Source organism: Pelophylax lessonae (genome assembly GCF_965119305.1).
Source record: "Pelophylax lessonae genome assembly, chromosome: 7".
In the NCBI taxonomy this organism is placed as follows: Eukaryota; Metazoa; Chordata; class Amphibia; order Anura; family Ranidae; genus Pelophylax; species Pelophylax lessonae.
The window spans coordinates 110,691,209-110,712,964 of record NC_138774.1 but is presented as its reverse complement, the minus strand read 5'-3'; the positions used below and the strand labels follow the sequence as shown (position 1 = coordinate 110,712,964).

Below are 21,756 nucleotides of genomic sequence, written 5' to 3'. Positions count from 1 at the left end.
AGTGTCATACTGAATCGGGGAACTACTCTTGTACACGTTTACTAGACTTCAGGGATCACAATACAGATACTGTCTGCAATGAATAGATATGTTCGAAAACTATGCTCTTTGAAAAGGTGTTCGTCTGACTGGAAAAGGTCTACTATATTTGAAGGTCAAGTTTAATTTTGGTAAACATGTTAAGGTCATTTGTTTTATATAACTGCTGCCCAAAAAGGTATCAGGATCAGTCCTAACAATTTAAAGGTAAGAGGAAACATTTTTTGTTGTTTTGGATCGGGTGGAAAATTATTCTAAGTACATTTAAATTTCTTTTAAGCACAGCAGTATGTTGTATTAATTTTTCCCAATAGACAATATGGATACCATAACACTGTATTTTATATTTTACTTTCGATTAATTTTTTAATCCTGATATTGTTTTTATACTATATACCAGAGGTCCACAACCCCCAAGCCATTCAGAAATTCACATGGGAACAGAGAGCTATTCCCGACTGCAGTAGGGGGCAGAGTGGAGTGAGATTCAGCTCATCCATTTTTTTTGTTTTGTACAAACTTTATTTGAAGTGTACAAAATGTACACTTCATTCGTGGCAATGAACACCAGCATGATACACTGCTGTACATTGAAATGCAATATGACATGGTGTGCTGCATACAAACGAAGCATGTATTCATGATGCATTTTATCGCAGCACATAGGGACACATATGAAACAATTGCTTCCTGTGTGCCCTTGCAGTGACAGACATTTTACAATGTATTAATACACACTGTGTAAAAACTGTATTCCATGAAACATGTCCCTGGTGACATATTTACTGACCCCTTTCCCTACTTTCCATAGGTAAAAATCTCCCTGTGTGCTCACAGCAGCTCCTGGTGAGAGGGACAGTAGGGGAAACCAGCAGCACTGGGAGGGGGGGGGGGGGCGCAAGAAGAATTGGATGGATTGGACGGTGGGCAGGAGGGGAAGATCGGTGCATTCAGGGAACAGGGGGTAATTAACCACTTTAAGACCGGAAGGATTTGCCCCCTTAATGACTAGGCCCTATTTTGCGATTCGGCACTGTGTTACTTTAACAGACAATTGCGCGGTCGTACGACACTATACCCAAATAAAATTGATGGGTTTTTTTTCCCACTAATAGAGCTTTCTTTTGGTGGTATTTAATCACCTGTGAGATTTTTATTTTTTGCGCTATAAACAAAAAAAGAGCGACAATTTCAATAAAAAAAAAAAAAAAAAACATATTTTTCACATTCTGCTATATGACATTCTCAAAAAAAAAAATTAAAAATCAAAATGTTTTAACATTTTAGGCCAATTTGCTTTCTGCTACATATTTATGGTAATAAAAATCGCAATAAGCAAATTTTGATTGGTTTGCGCAAAAGTTATCATGTCTACTAACTACAGGAAAGATTTATGCCATTTTTAATTTATTTTTTTTTTACTAGTAATGGCGGCAATTTTTTGTGGGACTCCGACATTACGGCGGACTGATTGGACCCCTGACTGATATTTTTGACACTTTTGGGGGGACCAGTGACATTACTATAGTAATCAGTGCAAAAATATGCACTGTTACTGTAATAATGACACTGGCAGGGAAGGGGTTAACATTATGGGTGATCAAGGGTTTAAATGTGAGCCTAGGGGAGTGATTCTAACTGTGGGGGGCAGAGCTTCTGAAATGACTATAGAGACATGTGATCCTATATAGAAGGATCACAGGCGCTCTATGATCATTGCAGGGAGAAGATTGGTCAGCCGTGTTTACAACAGCTGTCTGTTCTTCTCTCTCAGCAGGGAACGATCGCAGGCATCAGGCAGCAATATGAGCCATCTGACACATGCAACGGCTTCCCGCCTGATGAGCAGGGGGCGGTAGCACGCCGACGGCGGTGCACGCTCGCCGCCTAGCCTCCTGAGAGCGAGCGACGTATACCTACCTCGTTTTTCCCAGGAGCGGCTGCCTGCCACTGTAAATCTGTGGTGGGTAGTCGTAAAGTTGTTAAAAGAATCAATCTCCTGTGTGTCTCTCCCTGCAGCTGCTGAAAGCCAGTGGAGGGAAAAGAGGGAAAGGAGAAGAACCTGGCTTTTAGTGGCTGCAGAGAGATACTCAGGAGATTGGTTCCTGCCATTGCCCCCCCCTCTTCCCCTGCAGCACGATCACCCTTCCTGCCCACCGTTCGATTCTTCATGCTGCCCCCTCTTATCAGCAGCGCTGCAGTCATAACACATGACGCCACTCTGCTTTCAACTTCACTGCCTGTCACATGGAGTGCAAAGTGGTGCTGTCAGTTTCCTTCCGTTTAGGTGCGGAAAACTCCAGACATGCTGCATAATTCCGCACAGCTCAGCATCACGCATAACACCTGCATTTTAGTGTAAATGAGTCACAAAGAAAACTATTGTTTTCTATGTGTTTTGCAGAGATCTGTGTTTTCCTAGTGCAGAAAAATGCAGGTCTCTGAAGATGGTGTGAATGAGCCCTTAAAATTGATGTTTGCGTGTGTTTGTTTTTCCTTTTTTTTTCTTTTCTTTCCCTCAGAGATTGCCTTTTTTTTTAACATTATGCTAAAACTTAGTACTGCTGGGGTGGCTGAAGAAGGGGGCACACCCCGAAAGCTTGTCCTGAAAAACTGTATGTTAGTGCAAATAAAAAAAGTATCACGGACAGTACTAAATTGTGAAAATATATATATTTGGATTAGATGAACTTAAAAGGACAAACAGTATGCAAACAATATGGGGAATCATGATAGATTATCCCATAATAATCATAATTCAGCTCACACACATCTGTCATTTCAAACGTTTTCAACACACTTTCCATCGCAGAAATAACCAAATGAATAGAACATATCCTCAACAGTTGTAAAAATTTCATTCTATTCTTTTTTTTCTCTTTAGAAAAATAAACTGTTGACAATGACAACGGTTACCCTTAATTCACCCATTTTAAAAGATGCCACGCACATATCTTTGTAACCAATTCAAGGTCCTATACCTCCCTCCCTCCTGCTGTGGGTGCTAGCAATCTCCGAGGTCCGTCATTTCCAAACACTATCTGCATACGAAAGTAGTGAAGCCGCACGCTGCTGATCCCTTACAGACAAAACACTTTATTCTCTACCCAAGTCCTCTCTCTGACATGTTTCACCCATATTGAGGGAATATTTGTATAGCAGGGGGGGGAATGCAGGGGGATGTAGTTGTGTGTCTGTCACTGCTGACAAAATACCATTTTTGCATGCAATGAATTGCGTTTTTTGGTTTTTACTAGGCAGTTGAATTTGTCTGAAAATGTATATGTTTTTGACCAACATTAAAAATGATTGTTGAATAGTTGCTATGTGTCACTGCACATTTTCTTTGCCATATTAAATAAAAAGGGTTTATGTAAAGTAACAGAATATTATTTGCATAAAAAATGTATGGTATTTTCTAATCTAACAATATTACACAGCTTGCTAAGAGGATTCATAACAGGTTTTGGACAAATGTACCTAAATGTAATAAACCAAAAGCAACAGCAACCACAATTGATGCTGGGACATTCATCAAGAAAGCAAGCCAACCTTTCCCACATCACAAAGCACAGTTTTGTGTGTTAAGTTAATTTGCCTAAGTATTCATAAGGGAGAAAGAGAAGGGGATTTAATTCAGGCAGGAAGCCAGGCGATGCAGCACCAAGAAGTTATTTTATTAAAAATGAATACAAGGCTGCCAATGCATGACTATCTTCAAAATTACCCCTATGTTATCAAAGATTTTCAGGAATGTTGGTTTCCCCTGACTCTTCAGCATAAACAATCTTATTCATTAAAGCAGTTTCAGACTTTTGCCAGTTTGACATATACAGTTACTGGGGCAGAACTTCCTTCGGCAATGTAATGCCTAGGAAAGAAAAACACCATTGTTAGAATTACTATAAAAGCCCAGTTGTTCCAGTAATAAAACATTAAACTGGATAAGTAAGTAATTGTGGGCATTTAACATATCAAAGCACAAAAAAGGACAAAACTAGAAATTCTGGTGGGGATAGTTCTATTGCTGTTCGGGTTTGGTTCAGATGTGGGGGTATCTGTATATTGCTACCTATAACTAAATGGTGATTGTTAATTGTCTCATTATCGAAAATGTTTCATCCCAAAAATGCACCATCTGTGTGTCACAAACAAAATGCTTGCTGATCTAACCTTATCTTAGGAGAACAAAAGGAAACAGAGGAAACATTTCATACCATTCTTCCTTAAGAATATCAACAGAAGACTAGGACTGTTCATTGCTATATACATTTCAGGTACCAGCAGGGCCAATTTTCCCATTACAGCCTTTATAGTCATAACCTATTTACTACAGCAGGGGGGAAAAGGACACAAATTGTCAAAGCTAGCTCTTCGTCTGAAGCGAATAGAATGCAATCTCCGCTTTTGACAACGTTTCTAACAGAAATACATCCAAAACAGCATCCTGATTTACACTTGCCATTGGCAGCTTGATGCAAAAATATGGCCCTGTCTAATGGCCAATGATCCTTTAAATATATAGGGGTTATAAACAAAAGCTGGATCAAAAAATCAAACTGTTGCCCATAACAACCAAAATTTCTTCATTTGAAAGGAAAAACTAGATTGGCTGCCCTGGGGCATTAAGTAAGCTACACTCAACTGTTATTTTCTGATGATTTACCCTAAACGTATCAAATATCCATATCATGGGGACTCACACAGCCATTGCGCAGCACGGCATCAACAATCATTTAGCTGCCAAGCATGTCTTGTAAGAATATACTGTATAGTATGGGTAGAGAGAGAGATGTATTGTAACCTGACCACTTTCTGACCAGGACAAGTCGGACACTTCTTACATACATGTAAAAATCAGCATTCTTTTTCTAGAAAATTACTTGGAACCTCCAAACAATATATGTTTTCTGAAAGCAAAGTCCCTGGAAAATAAAATGGTGAATGTTGCAATTTTTTTGTCATACGATATTTGAACAATAGTTTATCAAATGCTAATTTTCAGGAAAAATACACCTGGACTTTAGTGCACACAAATACAATATAATATTCAATGTTTTGGTAAAATACAAATTATGATGTTGCGCTGAGTAAATAGATACATAACATGTCACGCTTTAATGACTTGCCTGCCTACTGGACCAATTTTGACACTTCTGTCATACATGTAAAAATCCTCATTTTATTTTGCTAGAAAATAAAATTATTTCTTCCAGAAAAATACACTTTAATGAATTTTATTAAACACAATAAAATATCCAAACTTTTTGTAAAATTGAAAAGATGATATTACGCCAAATAAATAGATACCAAACATATTTTGCTTTAAAATTGTGCAATTGTGCATGATTAATTTAATTATTTTGTGGGCAACACTTTAAAACCCATTACAAGTTACCAGTTTACATTTACACAGGAGGGCTGACTGTAGAATTACTGCTCTTGCTCTGACATTCACGGTGCCCTGTCAAAATACAGATAACCATCAGAGAATGTAATAGAAGTGACGTTCTAAGCAAAAAATGCTTACTGCGCATCATGCGTTCCAACATGGCTGCTATACCTTCCTAGGTTTAGGTTTCCTAGTCTGACAGAACACGAAGGCAGAAGCGGACATCTTCTTACACCCAGCCAAGTCTTCATTTTCACACATTTTAGCAGTAAACTCACCTTATATACTAAAACAAAGTATTACATTTTCATTATTACAGTATTAATAGTGTTATAGTAAATACAGTGACATGCCTGCAGGCAGAAGGTGGCAACGGCAATCTTGGTACTCCCCGCACTGCTCAGCACCAAACTGATTATATAGTGAAATAGACTATTTCACTCGGTCGTGGTGAAATAGTCTTTTTCAGTATATAAGATGAGTTAACTACTAAAATAAGTGTGACATTGAAGACCTGCTTGGGTGTAAGAAGATGTCCACTGGCAGCTTCATCTTCTGTCAGATTAGGAAACCTATTGAAACGCATATCGCCCATGTTGGAGAGCATAGCTCATGCGCAGTAAGCACATTTTGTTCTTATCGTCACTTCTGTTGCATTTTCTAAAGGGTAGTGGTAATCTGATAGAAGACGGGCAATGCCTCACATGTGTGGTACAAATTTTCATTTGCATGTGGGACCGACATGCGCATTTGCCTTTGTGCATGAGCACGAAGGGATGGGGACACATTGCAATTTTTTTTTTATTCAAATTATTTTTTTTAAGCTGTTACTTTATTCAGTTTTATCAATCTTACTGCTATTGCAAAGGCTAATATTCCTTGTGATAGTTTGGGCTGTGACAGGTCCTCTTTTTGTAAAGATCTAGGCTCTAGGCTAAGATCAGTTTGATCGACTGCTATCCTAGCTCGTAAAAGCTTTACAGGATTGTAGGAATACCAAATATGTGGCAAATGTAAGTTCCTCTCTCTTCCTTAATAGCAGTAAAAGAAAGGCAGTGATACTTCAAATTAATAGCCATTATTAAAGGATTTTAAGAATGGTTCTGTGCAAGACAGACTCAGTGAAATCTGCCTTCAAACATGAACAGTGTAGCAGGGGTCAGTAGTATATAAGGCACAGAATGAAGGGGTCTGGAGTATGTAAAGCCTAAAGAGCAGGGTTCAAGAGTATGAACTGCATAGAGCTCAAGAAACACAAGTAAAAAATGTACAAAATGCAGTAGAGAATAGAATTATGTACAGTAACACACAGGGAACAGGGGACAGGAGTAGGGATGATCGAACTTTTGAAAAGTTCGGTTCGACCAGAACACCCGAACTTCACGAAAGTTCGGTTCGGATTTCAGAACCCCATTGAAATCAATGGGACCCGAACTTCTGTAATCAAAAAACACCATTTTTAAGCCCTAAAACCCAATAAATGCCCCTAAAAAGTGCCTAGGGTTCTGGGTCATGCCCCAGGGACTATTAATCACACAAAAAAAAGTTCTTAAAAATTGTCATTTTTGATAAAAAAAGCCAATTATTGAAAAATTAAAAAAAAAAAAAAAAGAGATTTTTTTGATTTTTACTTTGGATTTAGTATCTGGGGGGTCTAAAAGGTGTGCATGTGAAGTTTCAGCTCTGTAGCATGTCCAGAACCATGAAAAAAAAAAGATAATTTTTCAGTAGAACAGGGATGTGGTTCGGGAGCCTCCTTTAACTTTAACACCTATATGATCTTTTTTTCTGGTTCTGGACATGCTACAGAGCTGAAACTTCACAGGTACACCTTTTAGACCCCCCAGACACAAAATCACACAAAAAAAGTTCTTAAAAATTGTCATTTTTGATAAAAAAGCCAATTATTGAAAAATTAAAAAAAAAAAAAAAAAAGAGATTTTTTGATTTTTACTTTGGATTTAGTATCTGGGGGGGTCTAAAAGGTGTGCATGTGAAGTTTCAGGTCTGTAGCATGTCCAGAACCCCCCAAAAATTAGCATTTTCTTATAATTTTTATTAGAACAGGAATACGGCTTCTCTACGGCGCTTTTTCTTGCATTTATCGGGCATTTTTGGAGGCAGGCATGACTTTTTTTGGATTTAGTGTCTGGGGGGTCTAAAAAGTGTACCTGTGAAGTTTCAGCTCTGTAGCATGTCCAGAACCAGAAAAAAAGATAATTTTTCAGTAGAGCAGGGATGGTGGGACCCCTCTTTTACACTTATATGATCTTTTTTTGGGGTTCTGGACATGCTACAGAGCTGAAACTTCACAGGTACACCTTTTAGACCCCCCAGACACAAAATCACACAAAAAAAGTTCTTAAAAATTGTCATTTTTGATAAAAAAGCCAATTATTGAAAAATTAAAAAAAAAAAAAAAAAAAAAAAAAAAAAAGAGATTTTTTGATTTTTACTTTGGATTTAGTATCTGGGGGGTCTAAAAGGTGTGCATGTGAAGTTTCAGGTCTGTAGCATGTCCAGAACCAGAAAAAAAAAGATCGTTTGTATTAGAAAACTTTAAGCACAGGAATATGGCTTCTCTGCTGTAACACCTTGCCGGTTTAATAGCAGGCATTTTTTTGGGTTCTTTGCAGTCAGGAAAAACATCTGAACTTGTGTATAGTAGTACTGTGCACAAGTTCTGATGTTTTGCCTGCCTCCAAAATTCCCCAAAAAATGCCAGCAAAAACACACCTGGGCATTTTTTTTTTTGACGCTAGCGTTTTTTTTTGGCATTTTTTGGGGTTCTTTTGAGGCAGGCAAAACATCTGAACATGTGTATAGGGGGGATATATAGACATATATGTCTGAATATATACCCCTAGACATATATAGGTGTGATAGTAGCAGAAATAAATGCTTGCGCTAATGAAATCATTTACAGTAATATATTTCTGCTACTATCACACCTATATATGTCTCGGGGTATATATTCAGACATATATGCCTATATATACACCCTATACACATGTTCAGATGTTTTGCCTGCCTCAAAAGAACCCCAAAAAATGCCAAAAAAAACGCTAGCGTCAAAAAAAAAATGCCCAGGTGTGTTTTTGCTGGCATTTTTTGGGGATTTTGGAGGCAGGCAAAACATCAGAACTTGTGCACAGTACCACTATACACAAGTTCAGATGTTTTTCCTGACTGCAAAGAACCCAAAAAAATGCCTGCTATTAAACCGGCAAGGTGTTACAGCAGAGAAGCCATATTCCTGTGCTTAAAGTTTTCTAATACAAACGATCTTTTTTTTCTGGTTCTGGACATGCTACAGACCTGAAACTTCACATGCACACCTTTTAGACCCCCCAGATACTAAATCCAAAGTAAAAATCAAAAAATCTCTTTTTTAATTTTTCAATAATTGGCTTTTTTATCAAAAATGACAATTTTTAAGAACTTTTTTTGTGTGATTTTGTGTCTGGGGGGTCTAAAAGGTGTACCTGTGAAGTTTCAGCTCTGTAGCATGTCCAGAACCCCAAAAAAAGATCATATAAGTGTAAAAGAGGGGTCCCACCATCCCTGCTCTACTGAAAAATTATCTTTTTTTCTGGTTCTGGACATGCTACAGAGCTCAAACTTCACAGGTACACTTTTTAGACCCCCCAGACACTAAATCCAAAAAAAGTCATGCCTGCCTCCAAAAATGCCCGATAAATGCAAGAAAAAGCGCCGTAGAGAAGCCGTATTCCTGTTCTAATAAAAATTATAAGAAAATGCTAATTTTTGGGGGGTTCTGGACATGCTACAGAGCTGAAACTTCACATGTACACTTTTTAGACCCCCCAGATACTAAATCCAAAGTAAAAATCAAAAAATCTCTTTTTTTTTTTTTTTTTTTTAATTTTTCAATAATTGGCTTTTTTATCAAAAATGACAATTTTTAAGAACTTTTTTTTGTGTGATTTTGTGTCTGGGGGGTCTAAAAGGTGTACCTGTGAAGTTTCAGCTCTGTAGCATGTCCAGAACCATAAAAAAAAAGATTGTTTGTATTAGAAAACTTTAAGCACAGGAATATGGCTTCTCTGCTGTAACACCTTGCCGGTTTAATAGCAGGCATTTTTTTGGGTTCTTTGCAGTCAGGAAAAACATCTGAACTTGTGTATAGTGGTACTGTGCACAAGTTCTGATGTTTTGCCTGCCTCCAAAACCCCCCAAAAAATGCCAGCAAAAACACACCTGGGCATTTTTTTTTTGACGCTAGCGTTTTTTTTGGCATTTTTTGGGGTTCTTTTGAGGCAGGCAAAACATCTGAACTTGTGTATAGTGGTACTGTGCACAAGTTCTGATGTTTTGCCTGCCTCCAAAACCCCCCAAAAAATGCCAGCAAAAACACACCTGGGCATTTTTTTTTTGACGCTAGCTTTTTTTTGGCATTTTTTGGGGTTCTTTTGAGGCAGGCAAAACATCTGAACTTGTGTATAGTGGTACTGTGCACAAGTTCTGATGTTTTGCCTGCCTCCAAAACCCCCCAAAAAATGCCAGCAAAAACACACCTGGGCATTTTTTTTTTGACACTAGCGTTTTTTTGGCATTTTTTGGGGTTCTTTTGAGGCAGGCAAAACATCTGAACATGTGTATAGGGGGTATATATAGGCATATATGTCTGAATATATACCCCTAGACATATATAGGTGTGATAGTAGCAGAAATATATTACTGTAAATGATTTCATTAGCGCAAGCATTTATTTCTGCTACTATCACACCTATATATGTCTAGGGGTATATATTCAGACATATATGTCTATATATACCCCCTATACACATATTCAGATGTCATGTCTGACATCAAACATGTCCTCAAAAAAGCACTGGCAGTGGCAGCCCCTGCAGCATTAAAAAATGCTTGCTGGTGAGAAGCCACATTCCTGTCCCGAAGCAGAGAAATGATCATTTCTCTATAGCGGTCACCCTGCTATGGAAGGGTTTTGTCACCCTTCCATAGCAGTCACTGTCAGTTCACCCTACACTACACTACGGTCCCCTGACACTTAACACTTTCCCTACAGAAACTAAATTTTTGAAGCTAACTTAAGTGTAAAGGAGCACTCTAACTACACTAGATATCCCTTTCCTCACACTAAAAATAGCTAAATGACACTTTTAAAGTAAAATTAACAGAACTGCTTCCACTCTCTTCCATGTCCAGTATAACAATGCTGGGAATATGGCGGGGGCGATCTTATATACTGGGGGGCGTATTCACTAATGATTGGTCTAGGGACCCCCTAGTCACTCCAATCACATTCCTAGCATTCTTCTGCCCCCTCAATTGGCTTTTGCTAATGGTTCTGGTCCAATCACGGGCTTTTAAAGCCCATTTCCTGAAGCATTGCATTTTGGGCGGTTCTGGTTGCCGAATTCCGAACTTTTTGGGCAAAAAGTTCTAAATTCGGCCGAACCTCGAACACCCAATGTTCGGGCCGAACCGATGGTGGACCCGAACCGTTCGATCATCCCTAGACAGGAGTACAAAACACACAAAGCACAGAGGTCATAAGTAGGTAAGGCACAGGGTACATGGGTCAGGAGTATGTAAGGCACAAGGTATAGGGGTCAGGAATATGTAAGGCACAAAGTATGAAATGCAGAGTTCAAGAGCTTATCTATTAAAGTGGTTGTAAAGTCTCCTTTTTAAAAAAACAAAAACAAAAAAATATAAGTTATACTTATACTTACCTGCTCTGTGCAGTGATTTTGCACAGAGCAGCCCAGATCCTCCTCTTCTTGGGTCCCTCTTCTGTACTCCCGGCCCCTCCCTCCTGTTGAGTACCCCCATAGAAAGCAGCTTTCTATTGGGTCACCAGAGCCGAGTCAAAGCTCCCTGTGTCCATTTTGACACAGAGCTGCGACCTGACCCTGCCCCCTCTCTCCTGATTGGCTGACAGACTTTGATTGACAGCAGTGGGAGCCAATCGCGCCGTGCTTCTGTCATAGCCAATGAGGAGTGGAGTCCCAGGCAACTGAGACACGCCTGCAACATCGCTGAATAAAGATGGGCTCAGGTTAGTATTAGGGTGGCTGAGGGGGGCTGCTGCACACAGAATAATTTTTTATCCTAATGCATTAAGATAAAAAAAAAAAACTTTCACCTTTACAATCCCTTTAAAGCAGTTTCAGACTTTTGTCAGTTTGACATATAACTGAGGCAGAACTTCCTTCAACAATGTAATGCCCAGGAAAGCAAAACACAAATGTTACAATAAAAGACAGTTCTAGTAAAAAGACAGTTCTAGTGTTCTAGTAAAAAAATGTCACACTAGATATTCTAAGAAGTAAATGTGGACACTTAATACATTGGAGCTCAAAAAAGGGCAGAACTAGAAATTATGGGAAAATGTTGTAGTATGTAAGGCTAAGAGTGAAGGGGTCAGGGGTATGTAATGCCCAAAGTGTGGTATCAAAAGTATAAATTGCAGAGAGCTCAGGGTAGGCAAGTATAAAATGCAGTAGATAGGAATATGTAACAGGGCACAGGGACATGAGTACAAAACACACAAATCACAGGGGCCAGGGGTATATAAGGCACAGAGTGCAGGTGTCAGGAGCATGTAAGACAGACATTTGAAATAATGATGCTATAAATAATGCCAGCACTTTAATGTTTTACAAATATCCTTTTAAATTGGGTATTTTTTACAAATATGTTACATGTCCAATTTTTAGCCTGAAATACAAGAAGGATATGGGATTCCGAGTTTGTTCAGAGCTGATTATTCATACTTACTTAGGGAATGAGGAATGCCAGACATAGTTGTGCTGCCATTTCTGACCAGGCTAATTGCCTGGCTATTATTTTAGCTTCACTTCTTAATGAATCACCTATTGAAAACAAGTACTGTATGCAGGTTAGGAGTTCTGATATCATTTTCTGCATAGCTTTTCAGGATACTTCCCTAGAAGTGAAATCAGAGGAGCAGCATGACAGCCAGGCAATTAGCATTTTCAGAAATGTTTAAGAGTGTTAGCACAGGTATTAGTATATGATAGGTTCACTTAAAATTCAACGCAGCCCATCCAGTAAAATACTTATCTTCCTTATTTTTCCAGTCATATTCACTGCATTCAGGGGAGCAGTACTCTGCTGGTAAGCTCAAGTCAAGCTCACCCATAGGAATAATTGGGTCATGGTGTGCATGTACAGTAAAAAAAGAATCTGATTGAAACATTTAAAAGAGCAAAGCCTGTATGGCACCAGGCAGGGCTACAAAGTTAAATGAATTGTAAAGTCACAAGGTTTTTTATCTTAATGTATTCTTTGCATTAAGATTAAAAAAACCTTCTGGGTGTAGCAGCCTCCCCAGCACCCCCTAATACTTATCTGAGGTCCTTCTTTGTCCAGCAATGTCCACGAGTCTCTCGGCCATCAGGGACTCTCCTTCCTGGTTGGCTGGGACATTGGTTGGCGCCATTGACTCCCGTGGCTGTGAATCAAAGTCAGTTAGCCTTAAGGAGAGAGAGAGAGGGGGCGGGGAAAACGGCAGCTCCCTGTCTGAAGGGACACACAGCTGCAGGTCAGCTCGGGTGCCCCCATAGCAAGCTGCTTGCTGTGGGGGCACTCGACAGGAGGGAGGGGCCAGGAGCAGGAACGAGGGATCCAAGAAGAGGAGGATCTGAGCTGCCCTGTGCAAAACCAACTGCACAGAGGAGGTAAGTATGACATGTTTGGTATTAAAAAAAAAAAGAAAAAAAAACAAGACTTTTCAATCTTAATTTACCTGGAACAGGGAAGGAAGAGGTACATATTTTACACTACAGACTGCACTCAAGGGGGTGAAGTATTAATCTAAAGGCATCTGTACTAAATGTACAGGTGTTCTTTAAGTAATTTTTCTCACAGTGCAGTTTTGGAAGACTACAGTACACAACAGACCTATCATACAGTTTAATAAATTAGAGCATAACTGGTATTTTAAATGTCCCTTTTTAAAATATTTACCCAGTCCAGTTTAAAATGAGAATTGAATGTTTGTAAAAAAAGAGGATTTTATTATAATTTAGAATAAGATTCTACTTTAGGTTAACCATCATGAGTTCAACCCAAATTCTAACCCAGTCCAGTTTAAAATGAGAATTGAATGTTTGTTAAAGAAGGGATTTTATTTAATTTAGAATAAGATACTACTTTAGGTTGACCATGAGTTCCACCCAAATTCTAGCCAAGTCCAGTTTAAAATGAGAATTGAATGTTTGCCCAGTCCAGTTTAAAATGACAATTGACTGTTAAAGAAGGAATTTTATTGAATTTAGAATAAGAATAACATTCTACTTTAGGTTGACCATGAGTTTGATTCTAAATAGTAGCTGTTTGCAGGTCGAGAAATAAGTGTACTATTGTAATTATTTGACACCATAGCAAACTTTACTAATCATTTGGAAGACAGCAGAAAGGGTAGGAGATGCCAGCTGAGTGTAGTATCCCAGTTAGGTTTTAATAGTGAAGAATTAAAAACACTCACAAGAAGTATATAATACAAATGCTCATCTGTTGTTGGTATCTGTGGATGTGAGTCCTCCTAAGCCCGTCTTGCAAGACTGCTGTCATCTGTTCCAGCAGCTGGGCAGGGAGATGGCTGACTCAGGAACCTTCATTTTTGTATATTTCTTTATTTTATTTTTTAATTTTTAATTTTATCTGCTATTAGGCTAACTTATTTCATCATTATTTATGATTAGTGAATATTTCATTTTCATTGTGTGATTCTTTTGAATTGTATATCCCCATATCAATTTATCCTGAGTAGTTTTGTTATATCCTGATAATTTTTTTTTTTTTTTCATAAATGGTGGAGCCGCTGGTCATTGTAGTCCTCCAGCCACGGATCCCGGCAACTGTTTAAATAGCCACCTATGGTAATGCCATCTTAGGCCTGTAGAAGGAGCCAGATGCTCCGAGCACATAGCATTGTTTCCCTTTCTCATCTGGTTCCTCCGATCCTTCCTGTGATGTCACTTCCACTGTGCGTTCCACGTTGGTCAGCTTGGCATCCACGTGCTCCTCCTTAGTTTGCTATCTCCATGCCCAGCAGCTGGAACAGATGACAGTGGTCCTGCAGGATGGCTTAGGAGGACTCACATCCACAGATACCAACAACAGATGAGTGTTTGTATTATATACTTCTTGTAAGTGTTCCCAATGCTTTACTAATAAAACATAACTGGGATAATACACTTAGCTGGTGCTTCCTTCCCTTTCTGCTTTTTTCCTTTTGGTCCACACAGAGCCAGTCACAACTCTAAAGACAGCAGCCGTAGGTGGTCCCACGTTTTTCTTTATTGCACCCTCAATCACTATGGACTAGAGACATTAAACAAATCATCTTTTACCCTGATTATTGGTAGATATTTACAACCATTGCTGGCTGGACTATATATACATATGAACTCTGTGCTCCAGTATCTCTATTCCTCCTTTACTAATTATTTGCTTTCTTGCTAGGTTCACCTTTTCAGGAAAAAAGAATAAATCCACATATTTTTGCAGAAAAATGTGCATTTTTTACTTTTTCCTACAGAGACATGCAAAGCATTACAGCAGTGATGAGTAGATTGTAGGTGCCCTCCACTCTTTGTCAAGGGGGGGGGGGGGGGGTGATGGCGGGGGGAGATCCTGGAACGTGTTACATGCTAAATACAGGTGTAACCAGAGGTGTAGCTTGTACCTTGTGGGCTCTGATGCTAAATTTGACCTGGGTCCTTCCCCCCACTACCACCTGCCACTTCCACCGTGTGCCAAGATACTCCAAGGGGCTAAAGAGTTATTTCAGATCTTTATTTACATATTGAGAGGGCAATTCAAAAGATTTTGGAGAAACTATCCACATTTTGACATACATCTCCAATTCCTTGGAAATACTCTGGAGCAGGCGTAGGCACCATTTGAGAGGTTGAGATCTATCTGAACAACATGAAAGAGATCAAAAATCACAGTTTTTTTCTTTTTTTTAAAAAAAATTAACTATCAAGGCCTGACTAAATATTAAGAAAAACTTAGAAACATGTAATAAAATACATTTCAATTATCATAAAAAGCTGTGCTATTACAACAGTGCTGAATATAATTAGACCAGTGCATCTGCAACAACAAAAAAATCTCTAAAAGTGATAAAATATGACTGTGATATTTACATCAAACTATTAAAATGCAAATTTCACCAAAATGTAAGTCCACTTCACAACATGGTGTGTACAATCTTCACTTCAAAAGACCTCCACTGTGAGTTCCAAGTACAAATAAAGGGAAGCTCCACCACTCTTTTTGAAAGACCTTTGGATTACCAAGATCTAAACATGCTTGTTCCTCTTTAAGAGCTAGGATCGGTCTCAAGGTGACTGGCATTCTGTTTTTCTCAACCACTTAAGATAAGGCAGCTCCAGTACTCAAAATGCAATAGTTGCCCAGAAAGGATATAAAACAGAAACAATAGTGCTCTCCATCAAAATGCTTTATTTTCAACTTCCTTAAAAACCGCACTTACAAATATAAATGCAAGCAGGCTGTGCAATACACAACAAATTACACTGTAATATTGATTTCTGGATTTCAAAAGGACTATTGGTGGTCCTATTTTAACTAGGGCTAGGGCTCAAATAAATAAACATTGGAAATGTAATCATTACAATATTTTGACTGTATTTTTCTGGAAAAAAATAAATACTGAAATATTATTTTTTTAATTTAAAAATGGCTGTTGGGGCCCTGTCCAAATTGGGGCTTGAGTGCAAATAAATACATCTAGGAAAGTACTCACCACAATATTACTTTTTTCTTTCCTGGGAATAAATGATACAAAAAAATTGATTCCTAGATTTAAACATGCCTGTTGATGGTCCTGTTCAAAATAAATTAACATTGGGAACAAACTCACAATATCAGCTCATCTCCCACAGTTCTTACCTTTTGTATCACTTGACCCTCCCTTTTAGATTGTAAGGTCCAACAAACAGCGCCCTTTGATTCCTTGTATTGTAATGATACTGCCTGCCCTCATGTTGTAAAGCACTGCACAGACTACTGGCACTATATAAATCCTGAATAATATTATTATTAATAATAATAATATTTTGGGTGTTTTGTTCTGTTAAGACCCCGTTCACACTGGGGCGACGCTACTTGCCGGGGCGACCTCACAGGTCGCGGTGCGCAGCTCACACCGCGACCTCGGAGCGGCCGGCACGGACTTCATGTCATTGAAGTCAATGCAGGTCGCTCCAGGTCGCCCCAAAGAAGCTCCGGACCCTTTTTCTAAGTCGGAGCGACTTGTGTTGCTCCTATTAGAACGGGTCCACAGCTATTCTATGGCAGGCGACCTGTCAGGCGACCAGGTCGCCTGACAGGTCGCCCCAGTGTGAACGGAGTCTAAATCTGATACTGTAATTTTGATTTCCACATTTTAAATGGTTCTTGGGGATTATTTTAAAATTGGGGCTTGATTGCAAAAACATAATACCTGGAACATACTCGCAACAATATTTGGGATTTATATTCTAGAATTTAGAACATACTAACTGCAATATTAGGGACATTTTTTTTCTGGGAATAAATAATACTGTAAAATTGATTTCTATTTTTAAGAAAGGCTGTTTGGGGTTCAGTTTAAATTGGGACTAGAATGAAAATAAATGAACACTGGAAAAATACCCATTACAATATATAGTGTGTTTTTTCTAAGTTTTTTTTTTTTTTTTCCTGCCCAGATCAAACAAAGAGGGCATGCAGTGACATCAAGGCTGTATTTCAAATATATTCAAGCAATAACATTAACATTTGGGTGTCCAGCTTGGAACACTGGTGGGAGGTGGCAATCTATGCACTTGAGTTATCAGCCTGCCCTGCTTTTTGTGTTTATATACCCAGAATCAAATCATTTTACTAGGCCCCACTTTAAAATCAAGAAATTAATATTACATTCCACACCACCTAAGCTTAGTTTTTCTAGGCCCCTTTTTTTTTTAAAAGTAGAAATTGAAAGAGGAAAGTTAGAGGCAGAGCCATAATTTAATGTGAAATAAAAATTACCTTGCTAGCTTGTGGTTTTAGATTGGATGTTACTCACTTCAAGAGAGAGAATTTAATTTCATTGAATTTGTGGCTGCATAACCTTCTCAACCCCTAGTAGCTATGTGTGCATAACCTTTTGTACAGTATGTATATAGTACTGAATGACAAATATGGTAATAAACTCAATGGATCAAAGCACTACCAACGCTTAAATCATATTAGTTGCATCAGTTCTTCAATATATACACCCAGAGCCTAATGTCCATATAAAACACCCAGTGATGATTAATCCTTCATAGGATGGTAGGTGCTGGCTATAGGACCAGATCATTGAATTTGTGACCATCACCACACCTCATGGAATTACCGCTCCCTTTAGATAATACACTCACCAGAGCTATAATCAGATACGCATTGTAACAGGTCCCTTTTTCTTATCACAAACTCCTGTTCAAGTAATCACCATTCACAATCTCCTCTCTGGCTCATACTCCAACACAGTCAGTTTAACAAGGAGTCATGGAAAGAGGGAACATACTCATAGCATAACTCTGTAATCAGCTTTATTGAAAAAAGTAAACCCCCCTACATCATTACACTTATATCAAGAGATAAGTTTAAAAGAATGAAATCTGATAAAGCAAATGTGCGTCTCTCACCACCCTACCGTCCAGCGGTGATCCTTGGGAGAGGCACACTTGATCAAAATTCATGATAGCCATGTGGTCATGTCCTAACGCATTTCGTCATCAACTTCGTCAGAGGGCGTGGCCACCCAGCGCGTCTCACTCAATTTATAGGCACAAAGCCCCAATGTTAACTCTATAATGGACGCCCAATCATTAGACAGACCAAAGACTCTTAATAAAAAGAGCACAATGGCAAAGGGAGATACTAAAATGCTCCAGGTTTTTATAATAAATGCAAAAAGCAAATAGAAAATATGTACAAATATAAGGAACCGAGGCTCGTGCCACACTCACAATATACCTTCGAGACCATATATAAATATAATTGAATAATGTCAGAAGTGGTTAAATGATTAAAATAGGTCCATATAGTAGCTTTGTCTAAAAGCTCACCATCCAAAAAGATAAAATAAGCCAGGCATCCAATATCCCCCCAAGTTTCAAATCCTTACAAAAACACTTAACAGCACAAACTCAGAAAAATAACCCCATATATGAAATACACTTCAATAAAAGACATGACATAGAAAATAAAAATATTAATATTATATATTTCCAAAAATACTACTAAGGCAAGCCATAGCATACTAAATCAATAATTGCTGAAAAACTATTGAGAACCTATTCTACATTCATACCTTTGGGGCTCAAAGTATTTGTCAAATATATCCAATTCATCTCATTTTTAGATATATCTCTAACCCTATTTGCACCCCTCCATACTGGGTGTGTTAAATCAATCCCCCAAAATTTCCATTTCAGATGGGTCTCTATTATGTTTTAATCTAAAATGGAGGAAAACACTATGATTCTTAAAAAACATTTTTATTTTGTTTATATGCTTGGAAATACGCTTTCCCAACGTTCTTTTCATTCACCCAATATACATTAGCCCACAAGGTCACTCAAGAGCATACACCACAAAGGTGGAATTACATGAAATGAACTCTTTCATTTCAAATTCCCTTCTGTTAGCCGTGGTTGTAAATGTAGTCAAACCATGAAGGTGCATACTCACTTGTTGACATGATCCACACCTTCTACATGCATAAAAGCCAACCTTGTCTAAGAACACATGAGGTAGGTCAAATTTAAAAATCATTTAATTTTTCCTCTGCAATATAATTGCAGTTGCCTGCCAGTGAGTGTCAGTTCCACAGACTGTACTGTGCCCACTGCCCACCACTCATATAGGGTGGCACAGCACCTTGCAGACAAAAAAATAATTTAATTTTTCCTCTGCAATATAATTGCAGTTGCCTGCCAGTGAGTGTCAGGTCCACAGACTGTACTGTGCCCACTACTCATATAGCGTGGCACAGCACCTTGCAGATAAAAAATTCATGTAATTTTTCCTCTGTAATATAATTGCAGTTGCCTGCCAATGAGTGTCAGGTCCACAGACTGTACTGTGCCCACTGCCCACCACTCATATAGGGTGGCACAGCACCTTGCAAATAAAAATTAATGTAATTTTTCCTCTGCAATATAATTGCAGTTGCCTGCCAGTGAGTGTCAGGTCCACAGACTGTACTGTGCCCACCACTCATATAGCATGGCACAGCACCTTGCAGATAAAAAAAATCATTTATTTTTTCCTCTGTAATATAATTGCAGTTGCCTGCCAGTGAGTGTCAGGTCCACAGACTGTACTATGCCCACTGCCCACCACTCATATAGGGTGATAAAGGAAAAGGAATTGGCAGCACTCCAGGTTGAGTCAAAATCCAGATTTATTGACTGGACATCCAAATATGACAATCGTGACAAGGTAGACGCGTTTCACAGACTGACTGTGTGAAACGCGTCTACCTTGTCACGATTGTCATATTTGGATGTCCAGTCAATAAATCTGGATTTTGACTCAACCTGGAGTGCTGCCAATTCCTTTTCCTTTATCAATTTCCCACGGAGGCGAGCCGGGGCATGCACTGGTGTGAGTCATCAGGCAATTACACCACCTTGAGCAGTGAGATCTTGTCTCTTCACTCATATAGGGTGGCACAGCACCTTGCAGATAAAAAATTCATGTAATTTTTCCTCTGTAATATAATTGAAGTTGCCTGCCAGTGAGTGTCAGGTCCACAGACTGTACTGTGCCCACTGCCCACCACTCATATAGGGTGGCACAGCACCTTGCAGATAAAAAATTCATTTTATTTTTCTTCTGTAATATAATTGCAGTTGCCTGCCAGTGAGTGTCAGGTCCACAGACAGTACTGTGCCCACTGCCCACCACTCATATAGGGTGGCACAGTACCTTGCACGCATAGTACCACTAATCTAAAAACAAAATAAAAGGTAGAGGCAGGCCACCCCGCAGGGGCCATTGTGGTCGTGGTGCTGTGATTTCCTTTGGCCCTAGAATAATGCCCAGTGTTCAGAGGCCATGTACCCTGAACTCGAAAAATTCTGAGGACATAGTTGACTGGCTTACACAGGACACCCAATCTTCTACAGCTTCCGCTCGGAACCTTGACGCACCATCCTCCTCCAGCTCAGCTTCGAGAACCTCTCAAGTTACCACTCGCCCGCCCGCCGCCACCACCAACACTAGAACCACAGCCGCTTTACTTGATCTGTCAGAGGAGTTATTTACACATCAGTTGGAAGAAATGAGTGACGTGCAACCATTAGTGCCAGAGGATGTAGATAACAGGGATATGTCTCAGTCAGGCAGCATTACACACATGGACGTAGGGTGTGATGATGATGATGTTGTACCCACTGCTGCTTCCTTTGCTGAGTTGTCAAATACAAGTGAAGCGGTTGATGATGACGATGTGTCCGTGGATGTTACGTGGGTGCCCGCTCGATAAGGAAGAAGAACAGGAGATTGGAGATTCTACAGTGCAAAATCTGATATTAAAACTCAAATTGCATTAGCTCACTAGATCTCTATTGAAACAGAAAGCACATAAGTGAATATGTAAGTAAGCTTTATAGATTCAATCAGTTTGTGACTCTGACTCTTGAGAGTACTTTCATCATTATCCTAAAAATGTTTCTGCTTGTTTGAACAATTCTCTTCGAATGAGGCATCCTTTCTATACTATAACATAATAAAAAAATCTATTTTATACTATTCCGTATTCTTCCCTCCTCTGAGATATAAGTTAAAAAGATTTTTCATTTCAATTTAAATCAATCCGATTGCTATTCTATTGTGTCTTGAACTTTTTCTATTTCAAAGATAGACAAGCTGGAAATGATTGGAAGGAAGAGGAATGTGTTCTATTGATAATACTTTTCTAATACTTATATGATTCCCAGAATTGAATAGAAAATGTGTTAAAAGGTACAGATTGGGATTAGGTCAAAAGGTTAACTGAAAGTGTAATTGGGAAAGCTTACTTAGCATTACTTTGGCCCAGGCTTAGGTAATTTCACAAGATCATCAACTTGTGCCTTTCTCCTTTAAATTGGACTCGGAGATGTAGAACCCTTGTAATGATAGGGGTTCCATTATCAACATCACTTTTCTCTGGACACTTCGATGTCAGCTTGTCAATGAATAAGAACCCCCAGAATGTACTTCTCAACACAATGCAATGAATATGATTTATCATAATCTGATCTGTGGCACACATA

At 38.8% G+C, this 21,756-nt stretch overlaps 1 protein-coding gene across 1 annotated transcript in view; it reads right to left on the bottom strand.

The window, feature by feature from the left end:
* HTR2C (5-hydroxytryptamine receptor 2C) overlaps window positions 1-21,756 on the bottom strand; it is a 446,785-nt gene that overhangs the window by 119,765 nt on the left and 305,264 nt on the right. The window lies entirely within an intron of this gene.